Genomic DNA, 15,650 nt, shown 5'->3' on the forward strand with positions numbered 1-15,650 from the left:
TATGGGGCGGCTGTGACTCAGAGGGTAGAACAGGTTGTCCACCAATCGGAAGCTCGGTGGTTCGATCCCCGGCTGCTCCGGGTCACATGTCAATGTGTCCTTGAGCACGACATTTAACCCCAAATTACTCCCGAAGGCATAGCCTTGTGTGAATGTGTATTTAGATTAGATCCTGATGGGCAAAGTTGGCATCTTAGCAGCCTCTGCCATCAGTGTATGAATGTGTGTGTGAATAGGTGAATGCTGACATGTAGTGTAAAGCGCTTTGAGTGGTCGGAAGACTAGAAAAGTGCTGTATAAATGCAAGTCCATTACAAAGATCTGTAATACATATCATGTAATAATTAAGGGATTTTTTATAAGTAATATATCTTGCTTTTATGTTTGATGGACGAGTAACAGAGCATGTGTTTATATAAAAATACAATACATAATAGGGATGTCCATAGTTAACCGTTTAACCGTTAACTGACATTAAGCATTTTAACTGATTAACGCTATCGGTTAAAACGGTTAAAAGAAATGTTAATAATTAACTCAAAAGCTGAGCAGCTCAGAGGAGCGGCTCGTCTCTTTAAGGAGAAAAGCTGGTCCACCTTAACGGCCACCTTAAGAGTCGGAGCTGGAGTAACAGGAAACAGGGAGTCGGCTCCGGTCTCTGGCTCGCTTTAGCGGAGCGCAGGAGTTGTAGTTTCGTAGCATTTATTCACCGACAAATAAACTGTACACACACTGCTACACCTACGTTCACAACTAGAACGCCACCAACAACCTCACACTCACCACCAACACACACAGACACTCGTTAAAGTTACGTCGCGCTGACAGACTGTGTGTGTGGCGGCGGCGGCCAGCAAGAAGCCTCCGGCAATGCTAAAGCTGCTAACGTAGCACAAATACACACACTGTTTATCAGAGCAGGGTTTTCCTAAAAAACAATGTGCAGTATATAATCCCTCTCAATCATCCCTTCTGACCCCCTAAAGGGGCGTGGTGGTGTCTGTATCTGCAGCCCTCTGCCTGGAGGTTCTTACGTTGCTGTGTTCAGGACGTTTCTGGGTGTCAACCTCTAGAAAATCGTAGCGATCAGGTGAAAGATCGTAAGCACGCATCCAAGAGGAAGCTAAGAAAATGGCAGACACAGCGCCGAAAAAGGGGGGGGGCTAACTTTGAATGTTGTGTTTACTCATTGTGCCTTTAAACATTGAATTGATTATTAAAAGTGTTGAGTGCTGTGAACTTGGGCTGCAAGATTAATGGCCAAAATGACATCACAGTTATTTTTGATCAATATTGATATCACGATTGTTTATCACGATTATTCATAGATTTTAGGGACAAAATATTTTTTATTGCACTTTCACATTTAAATAAACAGAGCACTAATTTGACTTCTACGCTGTGCTGCATTCCTGCTAATGTACAAATCTTTGCATTAAATTCAGACCGCTCCTTATTCACAGTCCATCTCCGAGAAGCTAAATAAAACTGAACCCAAACTTTTGACCTTCTACTGCTTTCACTTCTACGCTGTGCTGCATTCCTGCTAATGTACAAATCTTTGTATTAAAATTAGATTTTTCTTCACCTGAATTCAGTGCTTTTTCATTTTGCCTGTCTGCTCTTTGTTGTATTACACAATAAACAGTATATTACTCGTCTGCTATGGATTGCAGCCGCAACATTCAGGAAGGTTTCCTACAGGCTGCCGCTGCAGGGTGCGCACACAGCGGCATGACGGCTCCCCAAAAGCACAGTCAAAACATCTGGACCGCCCCCTGGTGGCTGGCTCTTAGTTTAGGAAGCGCTTGATTTGATATGCAGTGTAGTTCTCCATGAGCGTAGCACACATTTTAAATGTCAACGTCACACTCGATCATGTTGATCTAACTGTGGGGAGCAAGAATCGTGATCGCCATATATAATAATATTCAATTAATTGTGCAGCCCTACTGTGAACTATGTCACGATTTTGGGGCACTACAACAAACTGGGGTAGAGATCAGTGCTATTGTTGACCGGCAGAGTCGGTGACACAGCTCAACACTACTGGCTGCCCACTGGCGACGGCTTCTTCTGTGACAAAAACACACTGCGGAGTCTTCTACCCAGTGGGCCGACATGAGAGGCAGACAGGTGATCAGCTACAGCATGTGTCAGTGACGGAGCCATGTATGATGTGACTGCACAGAAAGAGGAGCATCAAGGAGCCTGAAGGAGGAGAAATGTGTGTGGTGGGATCAGCTGTCAGTCAAGCTGCCTTCCGTCTGCCTTCACTATGGCAACAGAGTGTGGGTGATGGCCCTCAATCTCACACTGCCTCTGATAAGTAGAGAAATGGCCACTGTGAAGGACAGTTGGTGCCACACACACACACACACACACACACACACACACGTGTGTACAGGAGAATGGATGGATGGGGGATGCCGAAACATTAGCTTTGAGCAGAATAAGGGCTCTCTTCAGATTTCTACAGAGAAACATCCACTTTTGGAACAAATATATTGATTTAAACAGATACAAAATAATATGAAATAGAAGTAGTGTTCACTGCAGCTCACAGTATGCAGGCTCCTCTGGCGCTGAGGGGAGATCTGATATGCTTTCACTCATGGAAGCCAAATAGACACATGGTTATAAAAGGCAAACAGGCTGCTGATTATACTGCAGCATCAGTCAACATCTCTCCAAGTAACCAAATATTTTTAAAACTGATTGTTTGCAGTGAAAGTGGCAATTGTATCATTAAATCTTCAGATGGATTATTGTGTTTTATCTCTTCTCAAGCAAACTGCACACATTTAAAAGCATTGTGATGTTTGCATCAGCTCAGATGAGTGGAGTTCATTAGGAACACAATAGAGGGAGAGTGGGAACTGTGAGAACAATGTTCAAAAGAATTCCGTTCCAATAATAACATGAAGAGTTGATTTGTAGAACCAAAAAAAAGCTTTATTTATATTTCTGAGATGTTGGCGAAATAAACTTTGAATCTATATATGCTTCCATCACATATCATCCATATGAGAAGATATGGATGTGACATTTTGTCATTTCTTATATATGTGTACCCTGTGGTGTTCAACTCAATCGGACACATTGATGTACACCTGTTTGTTCTTAACTTCTTGGTATTTCTGATGTACTGGAGGCCTGTAACAGTTAACAGTAGAGAAACACAAGCAGGAAGCAGAAACAGAGAATGAATATGAGACCGGTGGAAATGGATCTGCTGCCATGCAGGTACAGTAACTGAAATGAACGACGCTCTAGTAAACTAGCGGGACCACCGTTGAGAATGAAACTACAGTAACGGCTAAATTCAGAGGCCAATGATGTAACCAGGTTGCGGTGGAATATCATACAGCAGAGGTCACTGTAGTTCCAGGTGTGTTCTCTACCTCCATATCCATTTTTAATTTGTTCTCCATCAATCTACCCTCTCCCCCACTTCCTCTGCGCTCCACCTCTCTCCTAATAAGGCTGGTTGAGGATGCCTTTAGCTTAGACAGCAGTATTATTTATTCAAGGATTCATTAGAAGTATGTCATCACTTTCCTCTTCCCCTCGTTTCGCTCCAACACTCATAGAAAGAAATAATTAAAGAGTGTATGTCAGCCGAGGATATGCGGGGCGCTGTTCGGAAGTTGGCCCCACAGCCCAGTGGGAAGGAGGAGGTTATTAATGCATCAAAGAGCAACTTTATTAGAGTCCACTTTAGCTGGAAGCAGTGCACAGCGGCTGTGGTTACAGCTAGGTGCTGTATGGCTGAACGGCCTGGCACAGCCACCTATGTATACACGCCATAGTTAGATTAGCAGTAACGCCCACCGCCAGTAATAAAACCAACACCTTCTGAAGCTCCACTAAGGTGTGTGTGCTCAACAGGAAGTTGGCTACAGACTGTATGGACATTTGATGTCCATGCTCAGACAACACCTCCACTGGAAATGCAAACGCACAACAAATTGATTACAGCCATTCAAAGCTTTCCACTTGTGTCCAGATATGACCTGAAAGGATATTAATGATCAATCAAACAGCTCAGAAATAATGTTTGAACTAGAACTACCGCCTCGTGGTTGTACACCTTCGCCAATCAGTCAAGTTACCGTTTTCATCCATGTCTGTCCAAAATGTACTCACTTCATCATTTTATCCTCTTAGACATGTGTGTGAAATTCTCAGAATTAGCATGTGAATTCTTGAGTTATGGCCCAAAACCCATTTTGTGAGGTCACAGTGACCTTGACCTTTGACCACCAAATTCTAATCAGTTCCTCCTTGAGTCCAAGTGGATGTTTGAGCCAAATTTGAAGAGATTCCCTCCAGGCGTTCCTGAGATATCACTTTAATGAGAATCAGACGGACAAACCGAAACATCTGGCCTCTGGCCACGGCTGTCACTAGCGCGGAGGCATAAAAACGATTACACCCGTTGCTTATGCCACTGATAAACTGTTATAGACATCAAAAGCCATTTAATAACCATTAAGTTGCATTTTGTCACCACTTTTGGAGACAGTGCAACTGTACATGTGTCATTTCTATGTTTCACCCTTGAGGGAGAGTTTTCTATCCTTCCACCGTTGTGTTAGCTGAGAGCTAAAGCAAGGCTTTCATGACAATATGCAACAATAGCCATGGCACCTATACAGCTTTCTAAGAGATCTGCTGTCCGTCCTCTTGGCTGCTCGCTTGCCTTCATGTCAATTCCAGCTCTCTGTTAATGGTTTGTCTCATCTGTATAGATTAAATATGAATCCTCTCTTTAAGGCTGTGAATCCAGACGTTTGCTGAAGAAGCAGCAGGTGATCTCATAGATTTACCGTTTACACAGAAATGAGTCTTTGTGGCTCAGACATTATAAAGACAGGAATGTCTGATTTAAGGGATTTAAGTGATGCTACTGATTCTGGACCGGCTCTCCTTAGATTCTGTGTGAGCTCCTAGTGGAGAAAGTTAGTCTGGAGTCCTGATTTTCTTTTTTCTATTTATGCGTGATTAATTCCACGCAATTAGTTATTGATGGCTCATTTACTTAGCTGATGTATTTGGAGCTTTATGCAGAGGCTACAGCTGGCCAAACATCAGCTGCTTGCAGTGGGAACACAGTCAAGCTCACCGTTTTGAGAATTACCAAATGTCTGAAAACATCTCAAACTCCTCACAGCGCTCTAAGTGCACTCCTCCCATAACTAAACAAGTTAAGGTACAGTATGGATGTCACTGAAGCACATTCTCTTCACAATGACTGCAGGCCTTCCCCTACTCTCTCTGAACAGGGATGTGATTCCAGTCTCCTCCAATTATTTCCCTCAAGGCTAAGTCCACTGAGCTCCTACTTATAAATATTCATTTTTGAATTATGGACCACTGAGCTTCACCCTATTTTGCGAGGCTTCTGCACACTCATTCCTGTGACCGGAGAGGCACAACAATCACTTGAGCGGCTGGCCCTCATTTTGATTTATCGACTTTGTCTGTTTGTAACGAAAAGCCGGTGTCCCCACACTCCTTAAGCATGCTAATTCATGTAAATGTATGCCTGCCCCAGTATTCACCTTGAGGTAAAGCACACATGTTGTAAATAGAAAGTTGCCATCATTTAATGATCTTTGGAAATCTTCAGTGCTTTTTTATTCTCTCTTTAAAACCTCTCTGGCTTCATTGTTATGGTAATGTATGCACACACATCTTCCAATCGGAGATCCAGCTGTGCCTGCCCAAACTAGTCTCCAGGGTGTGATGTCAGTGTTGTGAGGAGGTAGTTACTGTACGGCAATGGACATCATGCAGGTGTTAACATATACTGTATGCTGTATTTAGGACCAACCCTTGTCAAAATCCTGCTAATCAAGAATTTCAGCAGCCAGATAATCTTTATTAAAAATCTCTTTTTAGTCTTTACTAAAAAAAAAATATAAAAATATAAAAATAGTAAATTAATCTAATCCACTATCTATTTAGAATGTAGAATTTAAAATGTATGTAAAATAAACAAAAAAAGATCAATCCAGGTGAATATCAAATTATGAAAATACCATTTGCAGCATATTTTCGTTTAATGACTTGGAAGGACTTTGGCTAATGACAATGAGCACAATGAGCACAATGAGCACGTCCTTCACTGTTCCTAACCATCACAGATGCTAACCTGCTTACAGTAAATTCTGTTCAACGGTGTCCTCTGGCAGTAGGAAATAACCATTTCATCTTAATGAAAATCTGCAAAACCAAAATAATTGATAAACCTTCTGTATTTGTGTCCGTTTGTGTCTGGATACATTTTTATTGTGATATATATATATACAGACGTAGGCAAAGTTGTTGGTAACGTTCCGTTAAAGAGAGAAAAACCCACAATGGTCACTGAAATAACTTGAAACTGACAAAAGTAATAATAAATAAAAATTTACTGAAAATGAACTAATGAAAATCAGATATTGTTTTTGAATTGTGGTTCAACAGAATCATTTTAAAAAACAAACTAATGAAACTGGCCAGGACAAAAATGATGGTACCCCTAGAAAAGATGTAAAATAATGTGACCATAGGGACATATTAAACTAAGGTGTGTCCTGTAATTAGCATCACAGGTATCTTCAAACTTGTAATCAGTCAGTCTGCCTATTTAAAGGGTGAAAAGTAGTCACTGTGCTGTTTGGCATCATGGTGTGTACCACACTGAACATGGACCACAGAAAGCTAAGGAGAGAGTTGTCTCAGGAGATCAGAAAGAACATTATAGACCTTCATGTTAAAGGTAAAGGCTATAAGACCATCTCCAAGCAGCCTGATGTTCCTGTGACTACAGCTGCACATATTATTCAGAAGTTTAAGGTCCATGGGACTGTAGCCTACCTCCCTGGACGTGGCCGCAAGGGGAAAATTGATGACATATTGAAGAGACGGATAATACGAATGGTAACCAAAGAGCCCAGAACAACTTCCAAAGAGATTAGAGGTGAACTCCAAGGTCAAGGTACATCAGTGTCAGATCGCACCATCCGTCACTGTTTGAGCCAAAGTGGACTTAATGGAAGACGACCCAGGAGGACACCAAATCATAAAAAAGCGAGACTGGAATTTTCCAAAATGCATATTGACAAGCCACAAAGCTTCTGGGAGAATGTCCTTTGGACAGATGAGACAAAACTGGAGCTTTTTGGCAAGTCACATCAGCTCTATGTTCACAGACGCAAAAATGAAGCATCCAAAGAAAAGAACACTGTACCTAATGTGAAACATGGAGGAGGCTCGGTTATGTTATGGGGCTGCTTTGTTGCATCTGGCACAGGGTGTCTTGAATCTGTGCAGGGTGCAATGAAATCTCAAGACTATCAAGGCATTCTGGAGCGAAATGTGCTGCCCAGTGTCAGAAAGCTTGGTCTCAGTTGCAGGTCATGGGTCCTCAAACAGGATAATGACCCAAAACGCAGCTAAAAACACCCAAGAATGGCTAAGAACAAAACATTGGACTATTCTGAAGTGGCCTTCTATGAGCCCTGATCTAAATCCTATTGAACATCTGTGGAAGGAGCTGAAACATGCAGTCTGGAGAAGGCACCCTTCAAACCTGAGACAGCTGGAGCAGTTTGCTCACGAGGAGTGGGCCAACATACCTGTCAACAGGTGCAGAAGTCTCATTGAGAGTTACAGAAATCACTTGATTGCAGTGATTGCCTCAAAAGGTTGTGCAACAAAATATTAAGTTAATGTTACCATCATTTTTGTCCAGGCCAGTTTCATTAGTTTGTTTTTTTAAATGATTCTGCTGAACCATAATTCAAAAACAATATCTGATTTTCATTAGTTCATTTTCAGTGAATTTTTATTTATTATTACTTTTGTCAGTTTCAAGTTATTTCAGTGACCATTGTGGGTTTTTCTCTCTTTAACGGAACGTTACCAACAACTTTGCCTACGTCTGTATATATATATATATATAAATATATACAGTATATATATATATAGATATATATGGATTCCAGTAGAATTAATACTGAATGTGTTTTAAAACAGAGAATGTAGCATAAAGTTAGAGCAAAATACTCTCATCTGGTGTATAGTTTTAATCATTTAAAGAAAACTATGATCAATTTTAATCTGGGGGGGGGGGCGATCAAACGAGCACTCAGACGATCAGACAGATAAAAAACTAAATGACTACCCAAACTGTCTGTTGTCCATCAAGTCCTGCTTCAACTTCCACCTGCTGTACTGTATGTGCAATGAGGGCTTGTTACCAACATTTCAGGCACACTCACTTTCAGTTGGACCTCCAGATAAAGTGGTTTAGATAATGTGTTTGATCATCTGACTGCTTGTGTTTCGTTGCCGTGTTCCCAGACCTCAGTGATTACTGTGGTGAGTACAATGTTTAGAACGATCCGGTATGTCATGCCTTGATGTGGTAGCAGACAGTAGAGAGAGGACACTGGGGGGGGGGGTTTGATCAGTAGCACTTTACCAGAGTTTGTTGTTGTTGACAGAAAAAAACAACAAATAATATTCACAAAAGTATTGGTTTGGAAATAGAGTAGAATAGAATATCTCATGCCTGTATATTGGTATTTGGACCAACCTTTAACAAACATGTTCAGCTGTGGATGCTGGAAGTCTCAGAATCACAACTGATCCATCAACAATGACCAGAGGGTTGGCCTTCTAACTAACATGTACAGTGTGGATTGTGAGAAAATGGCGATAAATCTTGTAATCTTTCAGATCTGTTGAGGCTGTGTGAAAGTAGTAGTAGTAAGAGTAGTTAGTATTATTGCTCACTGTATGCAGTAGGGATGGAACGGTGCAGGTAAAAAATCCAAACCATTGGGTTCTCTAGTCACGGTTCTCTAGTCACGGTTCGGGTCGTGTATGAATTGTTCGGTTCATTTGAAATAAGTTATGAGGCCGATTGTGTATTTTTTTCATGTAGAGTTAGGCTCCCGTTTATTGTCACACTACAAATCAAGGCCTATTGAAGGTGGCTGGGTCACGGGTGGACATGGGTCTTGAGGTACGGGGTTTAACACATGCGCAGTGTAACTGGAGCTGCGGTCGTGCGTTGCTAGTGGCTCAATTTCGGCGAGTGCAAACCAGATTTTACTGCGCATGTGTTGATGAAGCGTGACCCAGACCCCTTCACGGATGAAGTGGCGAGTGCAGCTGTCAGACAGTTTAGGAAATGGCGAGTAGACACGATAAAGTCCAATTAGAGGATCCACCAGCATCGTTTGGCTCTGCTGTATGGGAGCATTATGGATTTAGTGTTAACATGAAAATGACGGAAAAAAGTGGTTGATAAAACGGCGACTGTGTGAGCAGACTCAGTCTCAGTCTCAGACTCAGACTCAGACTCAGACTCAGACTCAGTCTCAGACTCAGACTCAGACTCAGTCTCAGACTCAGACTCAGTCTAAGACTCAGTCTCAGACTCAGACTCAGTCTAAGACTCAGTCTCAGACTCAGACTCAGTCTCAGACTCAGTCTCAGACTCAGACTCAGACTCAGTCTCAGACTCAGACTCAGACTCAGACTCAGACAGGGTAAAAACACAACTACAGCATCGGGGAGGTTTATAGTGAAAGATATGCAGCCTTATGCAGTCGTGGAGGACGCTGGATTTCAGCATATGATTAACGTAACGTTACTTGAGCCGCGCTATAATATTCCCTCTCGCCGACACTTAAGCAACACAGTAATTCCAGCAGCACAATCCCTGTAATGTGTTTTATATTTATTAATTATTTTTAAATAACACAGTGGTACAGAAATCCAACCGTATTCCTCCAAATACTGCACTTTATGAGTGCAAAAACTAATCTTTCAATTAAGAACTGATAATCAGGGAGTTGAGACATACTGTATGTTATACTGTTGTTGTTGTTTTTAGTAAAGTTCTGGTTGAGCTTATGCTTCAATTTATGTTGATGGCCTTAGTCTATAATTACATCATATTTATATGAAAATAACAAAGTTGCATTTTTTGTTTGTACTAATGACTGTAGAAGATGATTCTTTCAGTTAAGATCTGACATGAAGAAGTGTTTATGTTCCTTATAGGGATGCTCATTTTGAAAAATGTTCTTAACCGATAACCGACCCTCATTAACTGATTATTAACCGATAACCGACAACATTTGTGTCTCGTACCAGCTGCAGGAGCACAACAGATATCGGTTGACGGGAGTCTCCAGTTCACTGTCCGGGAGCGTTAACTTAGCAGCTACGATGCTGCGTGTAGTGTCGCGGACATGCAGCCACTTTCCCAGTAAAAGTCTCCACCGCACATTTAGTTTAGTTTAGCAGGTTGTCAGCTGTGTGTCTGCCCGGCGGAACTTTAGCGAGTGGCCAACAAAACAGTGTGTATTTGTGCTACGTTAGCAGCTCTAGCATTGCCGGAGGCTTCTTGCTCACCGCCGCCGCCACACCTTTCCTGTATCCTGCAACTCCAGCTCCGCCTCTTAAGGTGGGCTGTTAAGGTAGACCAGCTTTTCTCCTTAAAGAGACGAGCCTCTCCTCTGAGCCGCTCAGCTTTTGAGTTAATTATTAACATTTCTTTTAACCATTTTAACAGATAGCGTTAATCGGTTAAAATGATTAATGTCGGTTAACGGTTAAACGGTTAATTATGAACATCCCTAGTTCCTTATGTAAACCGTACTTTTGTTAAGGCAAACATTTGTTAACTTATTTTACCAAATAAATGAAAAGCATGTTGAAATTAGAACATGACCTCCTGGCGGTAACATAAATGTAGCGAACCGAACCGAAAACCGTGATATGAACCGAATTGTGAATTTTGTGAACCGTTCCACCCCTAGTATGTACACAAAAGGTCTAATAGTGTTTTCTTTTGTCATCTTTTATGCTGTAGTGAGGTTTTCCACTTGTGCAATTTTGTTAATAGTCTGTTTATTGTCAATCCTGTATATACTGCTCATATTTTTATACTTCCTTCTATTTAAATGGTTCATATTTCGTTACACTTTGTTTAGCTATTTGTTTTACTGTGTTAGCTGATGCATCTTGTTTTTTGCATTATCCCCTTTGCTGCTGTACACTGCACATTTCCCCACTGTGGGACGAATAAAGGAATATCTTATCTTATCTTATCTTATCTTATAGCACATTACCCAGCTGATCAGTCAGTGACTGTACCTCGTCACTATCACATTCTGTCAGGCACACAAAGTCAAACTGACGTCATCAGGCCCGATGCAGAGAATACTCTATCAAGTAGAGATTCAAAGAGAACACATCCAGAGTCAACGGGCTCATCTGTTCTCTTCTCCACAGATACACACTCAAGTATACCATTCCAGTAGCTTAGTGATTCCTTACAATCACACCTGTGAAGCCTGTCACCAAAACCCACTAAAACATGGACCAGTTATGACAACCAACTTACTACTTTATTGCAAATCAATCGTGATCATTGCAGCTGAATGTTCCCGGCTGCATTCAGCCGAAAGCATCCCCCCATTTACAGCGAGGGCCCAGCATTTAAAACATGGAGCGAAAGCTCTGCGGAGCCCAGCTGGCTAATATAGGACCATACACATCTGTGGTCAACCTTTCAGCGGCACAGTTAAATAAAGTTTTTAATGAGAGCAGCTGTTTGAGTCTGGGGCAGAACCAATCTCTAAAACCCAGCTGGCTCCAGGACTATGAAGATACTCTCTGGCTGTGTATGAGGAGATTGACTGAATGTTTCTGGATAAAGAAATACACACAGAAGACTGAGGGAGGTAGCTCTGTATGCTGTCTAGAAAGTGTAAGCAGTACATACTGTGTGCATGAGAAAAGGCCCATCAGCCCATCTCTGGCCAACGCTGAGTGGGATGGAAGCTGACAGGCTCATTAACACAGCGGATACACAGCCTACAGCCATATGGGCAAACTGGGAGGACTGGGAGTATCCCACCAATCCACCAGCCACTTAAAACACACTAATTGGACCCACATAGATTGCACTAATGATTCAACAGCCACAGCTAAACACAGTGTTGTCCATAGCCATTGGCCTCCCTGTTTGTAGGTTTAGTAGTGAAAGTGAGACGAGCAGTCTGTGGAAGCAGAAAGAAGGCTGCTATTTTCTGTTATTGTGTGTTTACTGTATGAGTCACTATATGAGCTCCTAAACTAATTAAATTCCTCTGTGCATCGGTAATGGGAAGCTAAGAGATATAATTGTTGTCATTTTCATGCCATCCTTTTAATTACTTTCTGGTTCCATTTCATTCCATTTGAATTGACAGCCTGATCAACTTTTAATTGCCAGTTTTTGCAAACAGCTTATCAGCCTGCTCCAAGCCTGCATGCAGAGTACTAAATGACCTGGCCAAACACACACACACTGTAAATCCCAGAGCCAATCCTATGGATTCACACGCACGCTGAGCACACGTATGCACACACATGAGCACCAACCCCTCGCACCAGATGTACGGTGGAGTTTGACAGAGTGAGATGCGGATGCAGCAAACAGGAGGCCCATTCATTTCCCTACAGAACATCAGCAGCAGGAAGGAGAGGGGGGGAAGCAGGGAGGAGGATGGAGATAGTAAAGACTGAGGTAATCCATCATTTCATCCATAAGCACCTGCTGAAGAAGCACCGAAACACTGTGACCCCCCCAAAACCTCCAACAAACACAGTACAGCCCACCCTCATCTCACATACAGCTCATCATTTACATCTTAAAATAAAGAAACATTAATAATAACTATGTTACTGTTAATGTGATTTGAATCATTTGAAATGAACTCCAGGCCTGTATATGTGGTGTACATAGTACTACAAAAGAAATGTTTACATTTTCTGTAAAAATAAAGTCCAATTAAACGAGAACAGACCTTTTTTAAAGCATCAATTATTCTGGAGGCTATACAACATCATGGACAAAATACTGCAACCTGCTCATTTACGCGCATATTGCGTACCAGGAAACCACGAGGTGGCAGCGCCATCACGCTAAACGGTAACCTGCCTGCTGGTGGCGATATGAATGGAGTATAGAATTTCAACAACATTTGCAATATAAATAAGCATGCTGTGACTTTCTGAATCTATTTGATCCTAATAAACACTGTGTCATACCTTTCTGACTTCTTCTGTCTTCAAGCGCTGTCCACTTGAACAGAGAAATCCATGAAAGGATTTGAGCAGCAGCTACAGTCGTACACTGTATATAAGAAGTGGACCTAGTCACCGTAACGTCACCCATCGGTTTGTGGACTACAGTTTGAAGCCTCGAGTTCTGCATTTTGTCGGTCGCCATCTTGGTTAATTGCAACCAGAAGTGATAGAGAGGGTGGAGCTAAGTACAACTGAACGCTGAATAAGACATTTTTTAGGCGAAAAAACGTTATAATTAACTTTGATGAAATGAAAACACACTGTGAAAGGGTTAAAGCTCTAAGACAAAAACACGGACAACTCCCAGACCGGACAACGCCGTGGTAGCGACCTGTCAATCACAAGGTAGCCCCGCCCTAAAGCATCCCCTGCTTTATGGTCTATTTGACTCTAAATGGGACCATCATTTACTAAATGAACATCATGCTATATTGAAGAAGACTTGAAACTAGTGATTGAGACCATAAACTCATGTTTACAATGTTTACTGAGGTAATAAATCAAGTGAGAAGTACGCTCATTTTCTCAGAGACTTCTATACAACCTGAGAAGTCGCCCCCTGCTGGCTGGTAGACAGAATGCAGGTTTAAGGCTCTTCAGCATTGGCTTCACTTCTCAGAACCGGAGGTATCCCCCTCCTGGGAACAGCCCACCAGTAACATATCTCGGATTATTCCCGTCCATGCTCTAATTAATCAACAAAAGCCTAGTACTGTATTTATGGAATTAACTATAACTTATTTTACCTAACTTGCTAGCTACCAAAACATAATGCCGTGCCTGTTGCTAGCCACAGTTCTCCTGTGAGCGGGATGACGGTGACTACATGCACTAAAATTCTTCATTCCAATGGACACGAAGGAAGTCATGTCTGACACAGTTTCCCTGTCTTATACATGTTTATTATTAACATAAAATAGATTCAGAAAGTCACAGCATGTTTATTTATATTTCTTAAATATTGTTGAAATTCTATACTGCTATACGATATCGCCACCAGCAGGCAGGTTACTGTTTACCGTGATGGCGCTGCCACCTCGTGGTGCCCGGCGTGCCGTACATGAGCAGGTTGCAGTACTTTTCCATCATGTTATATGGTAATACTGTCTTTTTCTCAAGAACAACCTCTTTGTCCGAGTGTAAATAACTCAGACACCAGCAGGCAATGGCATTGAACTATACAACAACCAAGAGCATCATTTTGTACTTCAGCCGATCGGCATCATTAACACCTTAATTAGCAACAGCTAATTCAATCTGCCAGAGACACTTTCATTTCCTACAGCATTGTAAGACAGTGTTACTAATGTAATATATAGTTAAATCATGGCTGTTACAATTCAAATTACACTACTTATTACTTTAATATAAAAGTGATTAACTGTTCAGGCCTCGTTAATGCTTTAATACTTTTTTTATTTATTGATTGATTGATTAATTTATTATTCAAGATTAAAAGCTGCCATTCTCAAGATTCTAAAAATGTATTGTTACTAGTAAGAAAGGACTTAAGAAGTTCTACCCAGGAGTAAATGTTGTGGACCTATTGTATAGGGTAGGAGGGTATTTTGATGCACTCACCATAAATATATATTTACTCTAACCATTCTTTTGAAAGCAGCGGTCTTGCTTGGACATCGTTGATGGTCCCTGTACCTCAATTCAACTTCAATTCAATTTATTTTTATATAGCGCCAAATCATAACAGACGTTATCCTGAGACGCTTTTTATATAAAGCAGGTCTTAGACCGTAGTCTATAGTTCAGAGACCCAACAAGAGATCCCACCAAGAGCATTGCATTGGAGTACGCTGTGGCCAGGGATACTCCCCGTTTAGCGGGTAGAAACCTCACCTGTAAATAACTAAAGTAGGAGCTCAGAGTTCATTCACATTATTATATAACAAATCATTACGGATAAAATAATAGGGACACCTTATAATAACTGTCAATAGATTTGAATGAACAACTCTCAGACATCCTAACAAATCTGTTGCAACAGCTGATTATCCCAGCGGCTATTGCAGGTCATTAGAGAGTCCTTCCTCTCTGCTTTTACAAAGAGACAGCCTACTTTTGCAGATGTGGGCAATGATATAGTTTCCAGTGTTATTGATCACTCAAAGATGTGTTTCAGTTGGTTCAATTTTCTTCACATGATTGAATAATAATTGATATTAGAATAATAGTACTGTTTTTACAGAGGAAAATCTAAAACCAAACTAAACTCAAACTTTCAGGCTGCCTGATAAAGGAAACTACTCATTTTACCACTTGACAAAAAAAACATGGCAAAATCCAAATACTATGGTATATAATAAAACATATCATTTTATATTAATTAGTGTCTTTCTTTTGCTTGGACTAAAACTAATAATAATCAACAGACTAAATTTAGATGAAAAACTAAATTAAGTTCAGGCACCAAGATGTACAAATGAAGTTAAACATAACACGTGTACTTTATAGTGGTGTCATGATTTTGATTCAAAATCTGAAATCAC

The 15,650-nt window shown here is 41.1% G+C and overlaps 1 protein-coding gene across 5 annotated transcripts in view; it reads right to left on the bottom strand.

Moving 5' to 3' along the window:
* The window catches only part of ascc3 (activating signal cointegrator 1 complex subunit 3), a 206,595-nt gene that overhangs the window by 124,092 nt on the left and 66,853 nt on the right, over window positions 1-15,650 (bottom strand). The window lies entirely within an intron of this gene.

The sequence above is a fragment of the Sebastes umbrosus genome, chromosome 11 (genome assembly GCF_015220745.1).
Source record: "Sebastes umbrosus isolate fSebUmb1 chromosome 11, fSebUmb1.pri, whole genome shotgun sequence".
Taxonomy (NCBI): domain Eukaryota; kingdom Metazoa; phylum Chordata; class Actinopteri; order Perciformes; family Sebastidae; genus Sebastes; species Sebastes umbrosus.